This window comes from Phasianus colchicus, chromosome 1, assembly GCF_987193195.1.
Source record: "Phasianus colchicus chromosome 1, bPhaCol1.hap1.1, whole genome shotgun sequence".
Taxonomy (NCBI): Eukaryota; Metazoa; Chordata; class Aves; order Galliformes; family Phasianidae; genus Phasianus; species Phasianus colchicus.
Genome location: NC_143436.1, coordinates 106,362,439 through 106,381,167, shown reverse-complemented (window position 1 = coordinate 106,381,167; position 18,729 = coordinate 106,362,439). Strand labels below are relative to the sequence as shown.

At 47.3% G+C, this 18,729-nt stretch overlaps 1 protein-coding gene across 6 annotated transcripts in view; it reads left to right on the top strand.

The window, feature by feature from the left end:
- Positions 1-18,729, top strand: part of TIAM1 (TIAM Rac1 associated GEF 1) — a 176,015-nt gene that overhangs the window by 14,567 nt on the left and 142,719 nt on the right. For 4 of the 6 annotated variants that reach the window (XM_090121756.1, XM_090121764.1, XM_090121724.1 and 1 more), the window contains exon 2: positions 16,126-16,373. The gene's annotated coding sequence lies outside the window, so the exon portion shown is untranslated. Of the gene's footprint in view, positions 1-15,993; positions 16,010-16,048; positions 16,374-18,729 lie in introns of those variants that run through there. The other 2 variants (XM_090121743.1, XM_090121732.1) reach the window with 2 other exon arrangements.

Sequence of the window (18,729 nt, the reverse complement as noted above, 5' to 3'; positions counted from 1 at the left end):
GGCTGGGGGGATGCTGTTCCAGACAGGCTCTTGTGGTGCTCGGGGCCTTGTCCACAGCAGGAATGGGTTTTGTTTTTCCTGCCATTTGTTGGCTACACATCCAGTGGTCGTACCAGTTCTGTGGACTTAGTCTTGGAAAGAGGCTGTTGAGCATTCTTAAAGCAGCTAATTAAGTATGAATTTAAGCTTATCTGTATGAAGCTAGCCAGCCTCGCCGTAATAGGATTGTTTGGGCTCGCTTTAATTGTGCTGCTCTAAGTCCCGTGCGTGCTGTAATGCAAACCAGCGCTCGGGAGCAGAGGTAGGAGGGAGCATGGCTGGGCTTCGTTCCCACAGCCCTAGCTGGTCTGAATGGCTCCACACTGTGGATGACCCCCATCAGGAGCAATGAGAATAGTCCTTAATAAATATTTACATCCGGAGTTACTCATGCACGGAGTGTTTCTTTTTATTTATTTATTTTATTCAGTGTTAGGAGCAGAAGGGTTGAACATTTGGAAGCGTAAGGGAAGCACTGAGTGAAGACCACTCGCGTGCATTCATCACAGTGGCCTTGAGTAAATGGTATGCAGTTGTGGGATGAGTTTATTTGTTTTCTCTCTGGGACCTCTCCTTCATTCAGGATGTTTCCTTTTAGCAAAGAATTGATGGATTTTACGTAGCCTCCAAAGAATTATTTTAAGCAGCAGGTTGCTCTTTCCTTTTTCCTTTTACAAGACGTTTGTGCAGAAATAGCAGGACACATCTTTGGTGTGCGTTGTTGCTGTTGCTCAGTTTTGCATCTCTGTTGTGGCTTTATGGAATTGCTGTTTCCCAGGCTTCCTAGGCAGCAGCAGTTCCCTGCTGAAGCAAGGCAGATGATGGAGAACTGCGACAGCGTGCAATGCTCATGGCGAGTGCTGATCTCCTCTCCAGTGTTACCAAGGCCTAGCAGCATAGAGAAGATGTCCTCCTAGCTTTCAAATTTCTGAGTAATGAGGTCGATGCAGTTTTCAGGTCACAAGGAAAGGAGGCCTTGTGTGACAGAAGAAACTTCCAGCTCTGTCACTGGAGAAGCCACCTGGTGCTGTATCTGGTGTGACTGAAAACATGAGTTTGAGCTGGGCTAGGCACCAGGCTTGAGGAAAAGCAGCAGCTGTGCAATGGACACGTACATTGACAGAAAGCATGCAGATGTTGGGTTGCTGACCAAGGTGGGGGCATCTCCATGGGAGAGAAACCAGCATCAGATGCCCCGTGGTCCCATGGCTGTCCTAAGGCATAGTCAAAAATCAGAGGGGAAAAAAAAAAGGAAACTTTTCATATTCTACTGCTGAACACTTTACTGTGATAGTATTTGACTTTAATGGCTTGGTTTAAGCCTCAGCTTCTGAGTTCCTTTTAAATCACATGTATTTCTGGAACTGGTTTGCAATATTTATAGAGTTTTGCCACTGAATTCACTGTGTGAGGGAGGGAATTCCTTTCTTTTTCCACCATGGATGAATTGCTGTGAGATTGGTTCTCCTTTCCGCAGAAGGCTTGCTGCAAAAGACTAAAAATATAAATTCTCTGTCTGATAATTTACTTGAGTGGGTAACGCTGCTTAAAAATTAATGGAATAAAATAGCCTGGATGATGATTTCTCTTCTGATGTGAAGTTTCACATTTTCTTCTTAATTGCCAGCAGAGCTTTCTTCTTAGCTCTCTGTGTATCTGATTTTTTTTTTTTTCCTTGTCTCTTTCTATCCCCTTCCCTTGGATCCCAGTGCTTGTAGTTGGGTTGGCCATGTGCTCTGCCAGTGTGGGCATTGGTCTCAGTGATCTGACTCGTCCAGTTGCTGACGTGTTTGATACGGCTCTGCAAGTTTGATGTTTGTGCCAATAGCCCCAGGCACCTTGGGATGCTTCAGCTGCATGGAAACAAAGCTGAAGTAAAAAGTTTTTATACTTAAAGATGGCTTTCTGCTCTGGAACAGCCATATCCAGCCTCTTTTTCCCGGCACACCAGCGTGACCCCTGTCTGCAATGGCACGAGCAGCTGTGCTGGCCCTACTGGGATGGGCACGGGACTGAAAGCCACACAGGGAGCTTCCCAGGAGCAGCCCAGGGACCTCGTGGCTCCTGCTGAGGGTGTGCAGTACCCAGCCCTGGGGCTCTCCACTCTTCTTTCATGCACAGGCAGAGGTTTTTCCCCAGGCAGCAGTGAGGATGGGGCAGGAAAGGATTTTGCTCTGCTGCAGTGTTTTATCACATTGTGACAGTGTTTATTTCCTGTGGGCAAAACCGAGTGATAAATACCTTTCAGACTGCAAAAAAGCATTAATTACCTTCACACGTTCTTCTCCTTGACTGGGCTCTGTTTTAAAAGCCCCTCTCTGGCGTTTCCATTGCTTATATTTGTTTGTGGATGAGGTCAGAATTATATAATTAAAATAAACATGTTTTCCAGCAAAATGCTTTCCCTTAAATAAGTAATGTCTGCAGCAGAGTGAAAGTATGTAATTAGTATTTTTCTTGAGTTTTTTCTTCTTTGAAGTGTTTTTATATGCTGTACCTAATTGGGAATTTCCAATATTATTCTGTGTAATTGTTTTGTGGTCATTGCCTGCTCTGTTTTGGGAATGCTCATTAGACGACAAGCATTTGGTCCCCAGCTGAAGAGTGGCATTTATGGAGCGTTATGTGCTCTCTGTTATGTTCAGTGGTGGTTTGCAGAATGTGGCTTTGCCTTTTGCATCCCGTTGCTGACAGAAGTGATGTTGATGAAGAAACTGTCTTTTTCAAGCCTGTTGTACTTGAGTGCTTCATGTACACGTTGCTTAGCAATGGTAGGTTGCTTGGGTTTTGGGTTTCTGCTTTTGAAGGCAGCAGTTCCGCCGTGATCCCTTTCCTTCTGGGGACCCATATCCAATGCTTGATGCTCCTGCTTGGATGGTAGCACTGTTGCATCACCCAGACCATGCAGGGGGCTCACTGGGTCTCTGAGCAAGCAGGAGCTCATGTGGTTGGGATTAACTGGTATTAAGAGAAACAACAAATGTGCAAACAAAATCTGGGTGTTCTGCCTGTCACTTGTTTCCTGCACATCTCAAAGGCTTATGCTGTGTCGTGGCAAGCTGGAGAACTGTGAGGTTGGTCCTTGAGTGGCTGTCCTTGGCAATATCCTGTTAGGTCTTTGGGTTTATGTGATGGGAGTAGAGGATGAGAGGTGTTTTGCCAAAGTGGGGTCATATTTAAATCTGTTTAGTGGCTGTGACTCTTGGGATCTTCAACAGTAGAAATGTTTGCAAGCAAGAATACCACTGACTTTTTGAAGAGTCTTTTTTGCTTTCATCATACTTGCAATAGGGTGCACCTTGCATATGTGTCCAGTCCACTAGTTCTATGTTTTTGTTGCCCTCTTATATGTTTTATTAAAAAATATTAAAGAAATAGGTAATGTATATAATTAACAAGGCTATGTAATATTATTTTACGTGCAGCCCAAGAAGATTCATTCTGTGGCTCAGGCAAGCCCAAACGTTGGACACCCATGTATTATGGTGCATCCCCCTTTTCACTTTTAGTACTGGAGAATCATAGACTATCCCAAGTTGGAAAGGACTCACAAGGATCACTGAGTCCAACTTCAGGCTCCACAGAGCACCACCCAAAAATCACCATATGTCTGAGGGCATTGCCCAGACACATCTTGAACTCCACAGCCTGGGCAGCCTGTTTCACTTACCTCTTCATTTTATGGTATCTTCATGCTGGCATTACTCTGAGCTGCCTCACAAACAAAATCACAGAGTTCAGTCCAGAGGTATAGAGTTAAGCTCCTTTGGAAACAGCACTGAAACACCAACCACCATCCTGCTGAGGTTTGGGCATCTGCTTAATTTTTACACTCGTGGCTCGTAAATAAAGACCATGCATAAGTATATAATGCATGTGCTTTGGCCTGTGTGGGACCTGAACTATCAGATGCAATGTGGAACAGCTCTAACTGAAGTGGAAAACGTAGCTGTATTTTCATTATATGTAATAGATATGTTAGAAGAAATAAACTGCAGGTTTTAAAACTTGAATATTCCAAAATAGTCCATTTTTTTGGCCCTCGTTTGTATACCTCTGCGTGCATATCTGCAGGCATTTTGGAAGTGCTCCCTCTGAGCTGTGTTTATGGAACAGCAACCCATCCATCGGGGGCCTGCAGAGCTGAAGCATGGGCTCTGACAGCCTGTGAGACGTGGGTCCTTAACTGAGGTTCTGCATCCTTAGTGCGTCAGTGGCAGAAGGGCACTTACCAGTTGGTTGGATTTGCCAAGACAGTGGATTCACAGCAACGGGCGCCTGGGAGGAGAGACCAGACGGAGCGGTTCTTCTTGTTCCTGCTATCCATATTCTTGATCTTCTCAGCGCCTGCTTTCTCAGCAGCCAGCATGCTGTGCTGTTACTTGGCTCCGTGGTTTTGCCTTGCCAGGGGAGGAGCTGATCCCAAGGAGCTCAGTGAGGAGCCTCGTGCTGTGTGTCCTGCTAGCGTGGGCATCGGCAGCCTTCAGCCAGATGTGAGGGTGCCTGAGGGCGAGGGTGCAGCACTAAAACTTTCTTGTAGTTCACATGTAGTAATTACATTTGGCTGTGCAGAATAAGAGAGGTCTCATGTATTAACCTTGTCTTCATTGTGTAGCTTCATCACAGCCATTGCTCTTCCTGCAGTCTGGCTGCCTAGCTGGGTAGTGGTGTCCTGGGACACGTCTGTTTGCCAGCCTCTTCGTACAACTGTATGCTGCCACACTCCCTAGCACAGTGTCAGCCTGAATATCCTTTTGCAGTCAAGCACAACACCAGGTTAGTATAAGGGAGGAAAGATCCTTTTGCTCTTGTAGGTTTTGCTGCTATCTGCATCAGTGGGCTGTCAGGGATGGGAAGAAGTTGTTTTTTGAATCTGTCATCGTTCATGTTGCTCGTTCTGATGCTGCTTTGCCATTGGAACAAAAAGCAAAAAAGCTTGCTAGAATGTTTCCCTTCTGAGTTGATGAGGCAATGCTCATTGCTGTAGGATGTGTTACAGTGGGACTGGATTCTGTGGTGGCAGTGATGTGCAGCTTGCTCTGTCCTGCTCCCTGCCTCAGTCTCAGTCCCTCCAGTGAATTGCGCCTTGTGTTCAGCGCAGGGCCATCTGCTTCCCTGTATGTTCTCTCTTTTGCTGCATCCTGATTTGAATGGAAAGGTGAGTCTCCATGCATATGACAAGGAGCAGTTCTTTTTGTGTTTCCATCAGCCTGTTTTCCAGCTGAGGAGCCAAGTGAGAAAGAAATGCTGTGTTTCCTGCAGGTGTGCTTGTATTGGCAGGTCAGGGGGATTATTGGACACAGTTGAGGGCACTTGAGTTTGGGGATTAGCTTGGCACCTGAGATGGAAGGTTTCCTGTGGCTGGGCCTGAGCAGCTTGTCAGTGTTGCTGAAATTTATGTTGTGACCTAAAGCTGCTGTGAGATAAACCTCCAAACAGTTCCTCCCAATTTGTGCAGAGGGCTGTTGCTATTCTCTGTTTTTCTGCTCTGTCTCACTTTGCACTGTAAATGATAATTTAAATTCCACATTTACAAACCAAACTTCAATTATGAATAAAAATAATTTGTATGAATTTTATAGCCAAGGTGTGATGGATTAATGGCCCTCTGGAAACTTGAGGCTAGTGCACCTGAGGATGCTGAGCACAAAGGCAGCTGTTTCAGCTCTCTACACTGTCCCATGTGTGTTACTGTGCCATGAGGCAGAAGGGGGACGAGGAACATAGAATCATTAAGGCTGGAAAAGACCACTAAGATTGTTCAGTCCAACTGTCAGCCCACCCCCACCATGCCCACTGGCTTGTGTCCTTCAGTGCCACATCCACACGGCTTCTGAACACCTCCAGTGTGACTGCACCACCTCCCTGGGCAGCCTGTGCCACTGCCTCACCGCTCTTGCTGAGAAGAAATTGTTCCTAATACCCAACCTGAACCTCCCATGGCACAACTTGAGGCCATTCCCTCTCATTTTACTGCTGTTACCTGGGAGAAGAGGCCTACCCCCATCTCACCACAGCCTCCTCTTAGGTGGCTGTAGAGAACGATGAGGTCTCCCCTGAGCCTCCTCTTCTCCAGACTGAACAACGTCAGTTTCCTCAGCTACTCCCCATAAGATGTGTGTTCCGGACCCCTCATAGCTCCGTTGCTTAGGGATTCTGTGTTCTGGACACGCTCCAGGGCACCAGTGTCTTTCTTGTGTTGAGAGGTCCAAAACTGAGCACGGCACTCAAGGTGCGGCCTCACCAGAACTGAGTACAGAGGGATAATCACCTCCCTGCTCCTGCTGGCTGCATTGATTTTGATATGAGCCAAGATGCTGTTGGCCTTCTTGGGCACACTGCTGGGTGTCTTCCCCCACCCTGGAGAGGTGGCACTGTCAGCATACGCTTACTTGTCTGCATGCGGTGGGCATGAGGGAGAGGAGAAGCAAGTGCTGGTCTCAAGCGGCAGTGCCTGCTTGGTGCCTACCTGGACGGGCATGTGGGCAGGGGAGCAGCACAGTCCCAGTGCACAGACAGAGTGTAGAGCTGAGGACAGGTTTTGTACTTGAGGACCAAAAGGGGTTTGTTTTCTTTTCCTAGAAGCTGTGCTTGCAAAAGTGAGCAGCGAGCAGTCCGGCTCCCAGCAGTTTTATTTGGCAAGTTTTCCTACCCGATCGTCTCTAGCTCTCACTCTGCAGAACTGGTGGAAGTGCTGTTTTTTAATCCCATCCACTTTGTTGGAGTCACTAGTTCTGTGTTCCTGGCTTGTCACCTTCCCCGTGCTGCGGGTGCTTATCTCCCACTGGGCGGTGGCGGGTCTTGGGATGCGGCGTGGCATTGCGCAAAGTCTGTCTGTCTGTCTGGAGGGCAGATTGCCATAAACCGGCTTCAGTATTTTTCATGAAACAATCCTTCACTTCAGGGGTCAGCTGGAGGTAATGGTGTCGTGTTGCCTGGAATGACGGACGAGGCAGTGACAATCTGTAAGCAGCATAACTTGGTTGAGTGTCACCGAGCGGGATAAACAGCTCACTCAGACCCGACACTAGCAGGGAAGGTTCAGGCTATAAGTCCTTTATAGCAAACCACCAGAAACAGTCTGAACAGAAGTGGTCAAATTGTTATTGGGGCCCCTGGTTTTATGCGACTTCTTCACGCTTGGTCATTTCCCAGCTAATAATACTACTGCAATTCCTTCACGAAGTTATGAAGAAAGCACAGAGCATTTGCAAAGCTGAGCGTGCATGTGGATGTGTGATGCTCAGGAGGGTGACACAACTTCCCCATCAGTCCTGCCACCTCAGGGCCACCCTACAGTGAGGGGATGCTGGCGTGGGACGCCCGCAGTAGCCACGACCTTTCTGCCCCCTGCTGATGCTGTGTGTCCAGCTGGAGCCCCGTTGGGTGGGTGCTCTGCTCTGTTTTACCCCTTTGGCCCCTGCTGGTGGCTTTTTTGCCTGTTCACACTGCTACGTGTTGCGTTAGGCTGGTCTTAGAGTTTAAATAAAGGGCATAATTGCATGGATGTATAGGATGGGTGCAGTTCTGAACACAGGATATGTTCAGCTGCTTTAGCCTTCACTCTGGCACATAGCCACAGTTTCTTACTGACCTGGTCAGATGCTTTAGGAACCTAATCATAAAGGTCTAATTTACACTAGTAGGTTTTATTAAAAAAAGAAAAAAAAAAAAAAAGGGTCAGGTGGCGGGCAGCAGAAAAAGCAGAACTTTGGCGCTTTCCTGTCTGCATATTCCTCCCTAATCCTGAAACTTTTCCAGTTCCTTGACAATTAACGTGGCTGTTCAGTCTTTTTTCTGTTTAAATCTGTAGTGTTTTTGTGACTGATTCCTACAGGATAAAACCCAAGTTTTTGTGAGGATAATATACCACAGTGGCTGTTAATGAGATGATGAAAATACCACAATGAGGAGGACGTAATTCTCTGAGATGACATAGTACAGTTGTTCTTTTTTTGAAGCGTTTTACAAAAGGGGAAAAAAAAGAAAGGAAAGGGAGAGGGAGAAAGAGGGAAAAAGTAGGCCTGAGTCTTTTGGCCTTTCATTACTTAAGGAAGCTTATAAGCAGGAAAGGGACCAACTTTTAACATGGCCCGATAGTGATATGATAAGGGGAATGGCTTTAAACTAAAAGAGAGGAAATTTAAGTGAGGTGTTAGGAGGAAATTCTTTCTTTAGAGAGCGGTGAGGCGCTGGCACAGCTGCCCAGAGAAGCTGTGGTGCCCCATCCTGGAGGCATTTGAGGCCAGGTTGGATGGGGCCCTGGGCAGCTGAGCTGGTGGGGGGCAGCCCTGCCCATGGCAGGGGTTGGGGTGGGTGGGCTTTGAGCTCCCTTCCAACCCAAACCATTCTGTGATTGTGGAAGTGCTGGATTCTCCATTCTCCCATGGCCATCCCTTTTCCACCAGAGCTCACTTACAAGAAGGGCAAAATCCCTGAGCAGAGATCCCTGCAGGCTCTGGGGAGAGCGCTCTGCAGCAACACATACACACAATACTGTACTTGATTATTTCTGCCCTCTGCTTGATTGATTCTACCTGATTATTTCTCATCACTGTTCCACAAAAAGCCCTGGCACTTCTGGCTGGGAGAGTAAATATGTTCCCATCAGCTTCCTAAGAACAGTGTGTTTTCCCCTAATAAAACTGTATTTCTAAAATCTCCTCTTGCTTGCATGGTGCTGCTGGTCTGGAGGATATCCTCTGTGATTTGCAGGCTCAGTTTGGACTGCATTTTTCTGGGCTTGCCATAGCTTTGGGGCTGGTAGACATGGAAAATTGCTCTGGGTCCCAATGGGTTGCAATTACACTGGCTTCAAGAAATCTTGCTTGTCACCTCTGTCTTCTCGTGCTGGGGGCACGTGGTATGTGCAGGAATTCATTCAAAGCAAGAGGCAATTAATTCTGCAGGTCAGGAAGTGTGTAAGGGGCTGCAGTGGTATAGAGGCTTCTTTAAGGGCTTTTGATGCACAGCAAAGTGCTGTTGGATGCTATTATGTCATTACATTTTAGGGCAAGGCATTAGTTGAGTCTCCCTTGCTTCCTATGCACACACCTCCATCGCAGATTTGTCGTAGCAGTCTCAGTACTCTGTTGACTTTTGGCCATTTCTAAACTAGATTTAAAAAGTGTCTGGAACAAAAATGGGTTGCTTAGCAACATACTCCAGCCTGGGACTGCCTAAGAATGGGTCAGTGATTAACAGTTATGTACAATCAAGGTTAAAAATGCAGAGCAGTCTACAGCACCGTGCTCCAGCAACTGACACAGTTCAGCATTACGATGCTCGGATTTATGGTGGCGGTGAGTAAATTTACACTACTTGTAATCCTGACCTCACCAACGAGATGACTCAAGACTTCAATTTTATGAAATTGAACCGAAGTCTCTTTTCTTTGCCAGTGTATTACAAGAGAAGGATTAGATGGCCATCCGCTGAGTAACACTGGTGTGATTTATATTTCACGTGCAGTTCTTCCCAGGGCTCTGGGCCTTCCCCTGGCTGTACAGATTCCCACGTGGATGGAAATGGATCTCTATGAGGGAGTGGAAAATATGGAGGCTAGCTATAGAGCAGAAGTGTGGGGAAGGGAGAGAAGGCAGTTTTCTGGTTCTAGTCACCTCACTGCATGCTGACATACTGTTCTTCCAGACAAGAAAGCAACAAATGCCACATGAGCCTGCTGAATATATTTTTCTGAGCTTTATTTTGGCAACGTGAGCATTTTCTTCAGTCCTCGGTGGTACTTTGCTTTCTGGGGAAAAGGACCCTTGGCAGCACGTTTTCCTTTCACAGAGTAGAGAAGGAGGTGACTTGACTGTGATTTCATTTACCCCAGTAAATGTCCCCGTACCTATCACTTCTGTGGGTACATAGAGTGAGAACATCAATCACTAAAGCAGCACTCTATCTCTTAGATGCTTTTATAACTCTGGCGATGAAATCAAGCTTGTTTTGCCAAGTCATTTACTTTTATTGTCTAATCAATTTCTAAGGGCTCTTGCCTGTTTGCTCTTTTCTGTCTGTTTAATTAACCCTTCTTTTTAGCCTTGTCCCACCTCAGTTGTTTTGCCAAACTTGGGAAATAAAGATCAACTGAGAATGCCTCTTCAGCAGCTCCCAGGAAGAGCTGAGTCCCAGGAGCCTTTCCCGAAGGTGATTCGTACACCCTGAGGACTCTCCTTCCATCTCTGTCCAAAGCTGAAGGAGTCGTGAGCAAGTGGGCAGCTCTTTTCCTTCACTTCCTTGACTTTTTTCCTGCTTTTTCTCAATAGGCTTATTGACTGCCAGCTTATATACGTATGTTTTTAAAAGCTCCCTTTCAGACTAATATTACTCTTCACCTTACTGACCTGCTGTCACTGGTCAAAGAGAAAATCACCTTAGTGTTCTTTTTCATGAGAGTAAGAGGATGTCTTAATGAATGCTTTACTGTCTGTTTTAATCATTAAACATACGTTACCACCATTGTGTCTTTATAGCTTCTGTCTGCCTAGCACAGGACAAAGTGGTGAAATCCATGCTTGAGATTTTGCAGGTGCTTTTAGATGTCATTAAGAATCGTCGATATGCAGGGCAATGCTGCACAACACTCTTCATTTTGCTAGGATTGGAAATGGTGTCCCTCATCGGTTGCTAAAGCTGTCAGATAACTGTAGGTCAGCAGAATCATAGAATCACAGAATCAAAGAACCACCAAGGTTGGAAAAGACCTCCAAGATCATCCAGTCCAGCCGTCTACCTATCACCAGTATTTCCCACTAAACCATGTACCTCACTACAACACCTATATGTTTCTTGAACACCTCCAGGGACTCGGCCACCTCCCTGGGCAGTGCCTCACCACTCTTTCTGGGAAGAAATTCTTCCTAAAACCCAACTGAACCTCCCCTGGTGCAACTTGAGGCCAAATCAGTTGCTGGAGTTTGAGTTGGAGGGGTTCCTTGTTTCCTGGGGAACCATGAGGCACAAAAATGGCCAACTAGACTCAGTACAGAAGGTAAGCTCGAGCAGTGAGGCAGTTGCTCCTGTCCTCATGCTGCAGCATTGACTTGGAGCATCTTCTGAATCTTGCTGTCACTCTGAAGTCTACTAATAACAGAAAGGCTATGCCCAAACTTGATAATTTGTATGAATTGATCTGCTCTTCCAGGGAATTTTCCCTTCCTTCCTGGCTTCTTGATCAGCCTCTTCAGTTCTGCCTTCTGCAGCTTTTCCTGGTCTTGTTCACCAGCAGAGATTGAATGTCCAAACCCTTTCCTTCCATCTCACAGGCAGGAGCTTGCCTGGGGAGTGCTGCATGGAGGTGGCCTGCACATGGAGATATGGATATGCTTCACAGCATGCAGAAATCTCCCTGCCCAGTGAGGCTGGCAGCAATCACCATTCTCTTCCCTCCGTGGGCTGCAGCAAGTTGCTTGATTTTGCTTCATGAGAAGAGACAAGACTTTTAAACCAACAAAACTCTGCCTTATACGAGAGAAATTGGCTGTTGTTGCAGCTGCCTGCCATGTCTCCAGTCTGTGGGTGCTGGGAGTGGAAGGTCTGCTGCCTTCTTACTTGTGCCTGTAGCATGGTTGGAGAGTCAGTGTGAGTATTCCGCCTTTCCCTGCTTGCAGTGGGGAAGATCTGGGAGCAGTGGTGGTGAGGGAGAGCCCCCCACGCTGCTCTTAGCCTGCTGTGCCTAGAATCGTAGAATCATTAAGCTTGGAAAAGACCTCTGAGATCATCCAGTCCAATCACCAACCCATTACCACCATGCCCACTGAAGCTTCCTCAGCCAGGCGGGAGGACTGGCTGAACAGTGAATTATCTCTTATTTATTTAAAGAGCGTTTCTGCACCTTAGAGAGTTGAGCTGGCCATTCTGTGTGCTGGTTTCCGACACTGAAAAAGCTTGGAATGCTAGCGGTTACGTTCATGTTGCTTCTGGCTCTCGTGGCGTTCGCTTTTGCAAAAATAAAATGGTTTTAATGTACTTGGCATGTGAGCTTTGATTGGAAATGAATGCTGTCAGCTATATTAAAAAGACGATAAATTACATTGAAAACATGAGTTGGTTTTGAGGAACAGCACCAGGGCTATGTTGTAAATCGGGTAAGAACCCAAATCATTCAACATGTGTCCCCGTGCTCCATGTCCCATGCCCGGCAGTGGTGGTGGCACCTGGCAGTGCGCTGTTGTCAGTCGGTGTCCCCCTTCTTGGGCTGCTGCCTCCTGCTGCTGTATGTGCTCATTAAAAGCAGTGGGCTTTGGTGGGCGAGGGGGAGATGGGAAGTGTAGCAAGGAGTGAGTTCTGATGGATAGGTGGATGAAAGCCGGCCTGACACATTCCTGCGTTCGAGATTTATAGCCTAATCGTTCTCTGCTTGCGCAGCAGGGGCTGAGCCAGCATGTCGTTATTTACATACAGGGAACATTAAACAGCCCCCCTTCTTCCCCCCCCTTTAAACCATATGCGAGCATAAAATCCAACAACCACTGCTGAGTAACGGGTAGCTGCAGAGGATGAGGATAAAAATATAGCAGAAACAAACACCGTGAAGAACAATTACTGCAAGAAGTAGTGTGGCATTGGTGTGTTATTTGCCTGTGCCGAAGTGGAAGTGTGGCCCTGTAAATCTGTGTCCCCTTTCTTGCCTTTCAGTGTCCTGCACACGTGTGGGAGGCTTGCTTTGTCTCCTGTGATGCTGTAAGAAACTCGAGGAAGACATGGCATGCTGGTCTGTGCATCTCCTTTAGGAACCAGTCCTGCAAGCACTAGGATTAATTTATCTGATGCTGAGACGCTTGTGGTTGCCTGAACTGTGATGGTGTCAGCTGTGCCAATGTGGGCATCTCGGGTTGGCATTGTTCCTGTGGGTGCTTGGCAGCTCCTGTGGCTGTGGCCAGGCTGCTGCAGTGTGATGGTATAAGCTCTGCGTGTTTTAGCTTTGGGATTGGCAAAGGAGTTGGGGTCTGACATTGTTTTTTATTTCCTCTTTCTAGAGAAAAAAATGTGTGGAGGGGTATTGTCCTCTGGGAGAAATCAAGGCAATCTGAGTTATCTGAAGTGTGCATGCAGAACATTTCCCTCAAATACAATATTTGTATGGATTCTTTCCCTTGGTTGCTTGATTTCCTGAGAATATGCTGCCTGCTCTCTTGTCCTTTTCCATTGCTTACATTAACCATGCACTAGAACCTGCAAATAATTTCCTAATAAAGGATAAGCATCCCCTAAAGGGTCTGCACTGCAGAAGCCATGCTTATCCCTCAGACAGGTTCTGGTGCCAGATGTAGGTACTGTGGTCTCAGCATGTGGGTCAGATGCAGCAATGTAGTAGTAATTGAGAGAAATGTTTGGATATATGTTCAGCTGCAGTCACTTTGCTGCTGGAATGTGATGGTGGCAGGCCCCAGCCGAGCAGCTCTTCTCATAGAATCACAGATTGGTTTGGGTTGGAAGGGACCTCAGAGCCCATCCAGCCCCAACCCCTGCTGTGGGCAGGGCTGCCTCCCACCAGCTCAGTCTGCCCAGAGCCCTATCCAACCTGGCCCTGATTTTTGGAGTAAGAAAAGCTAATTCTTGTGATAGAGGAGGTTAAGAAAGTGAAACACCATTTCTTTCCTGTGGCATTTAGCAAAGATGTCCTTGACATCTCTCTCATCATTTTAACTCCAGGACTCCTGAGCTCTGAATGGAAGGCAATGAAGATGTAGATGGTGGCAGGCTTAAAACATTTTTGTTCTAAAATCCCCACTATTTTTAAGTAGGATTTTAGAAATCAACTGTATTTTAATTTGGTTTGTCAAAGTGTAATTACTGCAAATGAAGTAAGAAACTAATTTAAATACAGCAAGTGTAGTGGAGAATCCAATTTTCAGAAATCAGTAGAAATATAATTGGAGTCATTAAGTGCTGACTTCAGTAATTAAGAGTCAGCTTTTGACGTTTCAGGCTTGTGTTGCTAATTGCCCATGGAGAGGATAGAAAAATATTTTGTTTCCTGCAAAATAGGTTGCTCTCTGGATGGGGCTGCAGCAGCTTTGTGCCTGCCTGGGCCAGGTGGACAGGTTGGATGGGGCCCTGGGCAGCCTGAGCTGCTGGGGGACAGCCCTGCCCATGGCAGCAGGTTGGGGCTGGGTGGGCTTTAAGGCCCCTTCCAGCCCACACTCTTCTGTGATTCTACGACAGTGCAGCCTCTCCAGCTCTTCCCTTGCCCAGAGGATCCTGGGTGCTCCCAGGTGGAGTTGCAAACAGCCATGATGAGCAGTATTTCTCTGGTGAGTGATGCCTTGTGGTGTGTTGGAGGGTATGTAGTGAAGGCACATTCTTTATGCTGGTGTTCTGGAAAGCGTTATGCTTAGGCAGGGATGGAGGCTTGGCACTTCATCCCACCTTGCTATTAAACTTGAATCTTGTATTACAGGCCATACAAAATAAGTGGGTGTCTCTGCAGACTTGAAATACTCTTAAAGATATTTGTAGAATGGTGATGCAGTGGCACAGGCTGCCCAGGGAGGTGGTGCAGTCACCGTCCCTGGAGGTGTTCAGGAGCCGTGTGGATGTGGCACTGAGGGACGTGGGCAGTGGGCATGGTGGGGGTGGGATGGTGGTTGGACTGGGTGATCTCAGAGGTCTTTTCCAGCCTTCATGATTCTTTGACAGGAGATCAGCAGTAGGAGAATTGTGTCCTTGTCACCTCTTGTTCGCCAAACTCCCCTTCAGAAGTTGAATGTTGTGCATTTTTAACTCCTGCAGTTCAGCAAACATGCTCTGTACTCCTTTGTTATGATAATGGCAAAGCCATTTAAAGCTGAACATGCTGATAGTTATCATCATCTAAAGCAAGCCTTATATTTACTTTCTTATTAAAAATGATAACTTTCCAGAGCAATGTGGTTTGTTCTTTCATTCTGCTTTTATTTTTACCAAAACGCCATATAATGCCTGTCAACGTAAACCGTGACAGTGCCTTAACCTGGGCCAGTATGGAGATTGTTTTGATGCTCTTGAGCTTTTACACTCACAACAAATCCATCAGCACCTGAGATCCCTTGCTCTGTGTTTCAGTTTGTGCTCACTTCTTAGGTGTGTGAGAACAGCACTCGCTGTAACCAGAAATCCCTTTTTGCAGTTGTAATGTTTCTTGCAGTGCTTTGCGCAGTCATTTCCCTTCATTCTCTGGGGGCTTTGACCTTAAAGATAAAGGGTGGGTTCTTGTGTTCACATTTTTCTCCATTAGGAGCATCCTCTGGAAAGCACCTTGTGGTTGTGCAATTGAGATGTGAACTGCAAGGGAGCCTCACAGAGATGCCCTGCATCCTGGCCATAGCCAAGCTGGCACCCAAGCCCTGGGCATCCCTCCTGTGCCTCTCTGCATCCAACCAACAGCTCAGCTGGGCTGTGAGCTGGGCTGCCTGCAGCTCACTCAGCTCCCCACGCATGGGCACCCAGCTAAGCTTCTGCTCGCAGCAACAGATTAAGGGAATAATGAGGATACGCTTTGCTCTAGACATAATTTCTGCCTTGTTTTTGCATTTTTTTTCTCCCATTTCCTTTTGTTTTATTTCTTTAGACAGCCTATGCTGCTGCCTAATTGGATTACTAGGTCGTTATCGACTGGCCACGGACCGTGCAGAATCGGGACCGGTCCCAGAGGCTTAGTGCTTTGGGGAGCTGCTGGAGGCTGGCAGCCTGCTGAGCTGACACGCTCCTCAAGGACCTCAGCAGAAAAATGGCATTTCCCACAGAACGGCATAATGGCAGCGCAGAGGAGCTGATCTGTGCCTCCGTTTCACCTGGCTCCTTAGCTCTGGGAGAGTGGGGGGAAAGGCTTTGTTTTCAACTAGGGCTAGCCGTCGTCTGGAAAATGCATCTAAATGTGATGCCTTGAGTGCAGTTCAGGTGTTTGCATATGGGAGATGAACAGCTCTTACTTAAAAAGTGCTTTGTATCTTAAACAAAACACCTCCTTGCAGTTTCCATGGTAAGCTCTCCTTCATGATTGAATAACAGTCATAAATGGTTACATAAAACACAAGCGGAACGCCACACCGAAGCTGGAGGCTGCACATGTCAGCTCTGTGTTTGTTCTTCCTACAGGGGAGAGCACTGGCATCTCACAGCAAGCTAATTGGAGCTTCAGCTGCGTCCACGAGCTTCCTTCTGCTCGTCCTAACTAAGGAGGAGCAGCAGGAGAAACATCCAGGGACAGATGGGACTGCATGGAGGGAGAATCGGAGACTCTGCTTGCAAGGTGCCTCTGTGCAGGTGGTGATGCTGAACTCTCTGGAGCTGCTGTGTTCACCTAGAACTTGTTAGACCTGTGGAAAAGAAGAGATCTTGCCAAGGTAAGTACAAGTGCAGGTTGCCTACATATCGGCAGGCTGGACCAGAGGCGTGAGCATTGCGATGGGTGGCCTGTCACTGTGGCATCTTCGTATAGCCTGGTCCCATGCCTTGGGCTGACAATGAGCTTGCCTTCAGATGGAAGGTTTGGGGTTTTCCCCATGGCTGTCACCAACCCCTGTGGTGTCTGTGATCTGATAAGGTGGAGGCTGCTCTCCATGGTCGCCGCTTCACTGTCGCTGATCTGGACGTTGTGCCAAGGGCTTGGTGAGGATGGGATGTAGGCAAGAGGTCTGTAGACTTGGGGTCAGTACATAAGCCCCTACCCCTACTCTGCAGGGAAAGGAAGAGTAGGGAAGGCGAGGAGAAGCATAGACAACATTGTTGCTATCCATCCCTGGCCTCTTGCTGCTCTCTCAGCCCAGCAGTGGCTGCTGTGATGTGGAGGGGGCTTCAAGACTGTCCCAGGGGACATCACTGTGCCAACTCCCAGCTTGGAAGTGTGGCAGCCTCACTTGTTCCTGGTGCCATGCAGAGGATGTTGTGTAGCTTCTGAGGATGCTCCTGGCCCTGGACATGTCCTGAATAAGGGGGAGCGTGCTTTCTCTTTTTTTCATCTCTTTTCTGCTTTTCCCTGGGGCTTTTGTTAACCGTGAAGCTGTTAATGCAAAATGAAGGCATGGAAATTTCATATTGTAGCAGTTAATCTGCCCTTCCTAATATTTTCCAGTTGTAAATTGCCAGTGCTAACAGGTACGTGCTGTTGCAACCAAGCAGCTGATCCTGCCAGGAGGCAGTGGCTGTTGTGTTTGGTTGTTACTGCCTCCTGGGAAGCTGTAACACTCCCTGCCCAAGCACAGCACTGTGATTAGTTTAACAGGGAGTTTCCAATTATTAGTTAGATGTATTTTTGCTAGATTTATTTTATGAGAAAAGGTGTTACATGGTCACGGGACAACCATTGCAAAGTTCCAGGCTTTGGCTGGGTCCCTGCAGCACGTGAGAGCTGCTGTTCCCATCTGCCCTCCGTTTGCTGGCTGTAGCCATCGGGAGCATTTGGATTAAAATGTTTTGGGGAGGAAGAATAAAGGAGAAGCTAAGCACATTTCCTACCCTAGATTTTAGGAGTCACTTAAGGGAGTACGCTCGAATGAGTAAGGGCAGAGGCGAATTGCAAACTGTACTTACTGCACTCGTCTGGGGATTTTAGCCCTGTAGTTTGTGGCATGAAAGCTGTGCTTTTCTTAAGAAAGAGCAATAAAAGCCAACGAGCTTAAAGACCCAGATTAATTTAGAAACTGTAGCGGGGGAGGTGAGCTGGAGGCAGAAGCGCAGTGACTCTGGCTGACCTCTCCATCAACTCCTCCAAACAGCGGGAGCTGCCTGAGCCGTGGTGGGACCGCAGTGTCCTCGGGATGCTGTGGCTCTGCACTTTGTTGCTGCGGTGCTTCTGAAGGAGCGGTGCCAGGATCTGTTCTGAAAATGCCGAGCAGTGCTTTTGTGCAACTTGAAGAAGTTGGCTGGCTGCTGTACGCGTTCTCTGACGCGGCTCAGTGGCTGTTATGAAGGATTTAATTATCCTGATGACCCACAGTAACAGAAGGAACAGGCCCGTTCACGTCGAGCCACCTTAGTGTGCGTGGTTATTCCATTTCCCTCTTTCCTTTTCCTCTCTCCTCTCCAGCAGAAGGCTACAAAGTGAAAGATGATGCCTGCGTTCCTCTTTCCCAGGCTGGTGCGTTACGATGGTTCTTATGATCTTTGTTTATACAGATCTAGTGTAGATTAAAGCTCCTTTTAACACTGTGGTGCCTGTCAGGAGGCTGGGTAAGCCTTTGGATGCATCTCACCAAAAACACTTCAGACCTCCTGGTAGCTTCCATCCTCCTTCCTTAATCGCACGTTTGTGCAGCTGTTTGTTTTGTACAGCCTCATGAACCCCTGCTCTAAGAGAATTTTAACCATTTGCATGGTCTGTTACAGCTACAGCTTCTAACATTACATAGACTGAACAAGACTTTATTAACCTGCTCTGTGTGTGCACGGTACACCTTAGTGGGTTTGAGTAGCATTTTTGGGTTGTTGCAGAAACTCCAGAGTGCCTTAATTTCGTGCTTTGCCTCCACACGCTACAGGGAACTGCTGGAGTTTGCACAGCAGAATGCACTGCGTATATGTGGGATTACCACTTGTATGTGATTAGTGAGGAAAATCCCACATACAAAGCAGTCCCATTTGAGGGGGTCATAGGGAGGTGGCTGGAAGAGCACAAAACCTCGTGAGTGTTGCTGTGGCTGATAAGGGTTTGAAGGCAGCTGCAGTTGGAGCCCTGAACAGTTGGGCTGGTTCCTTATCTTT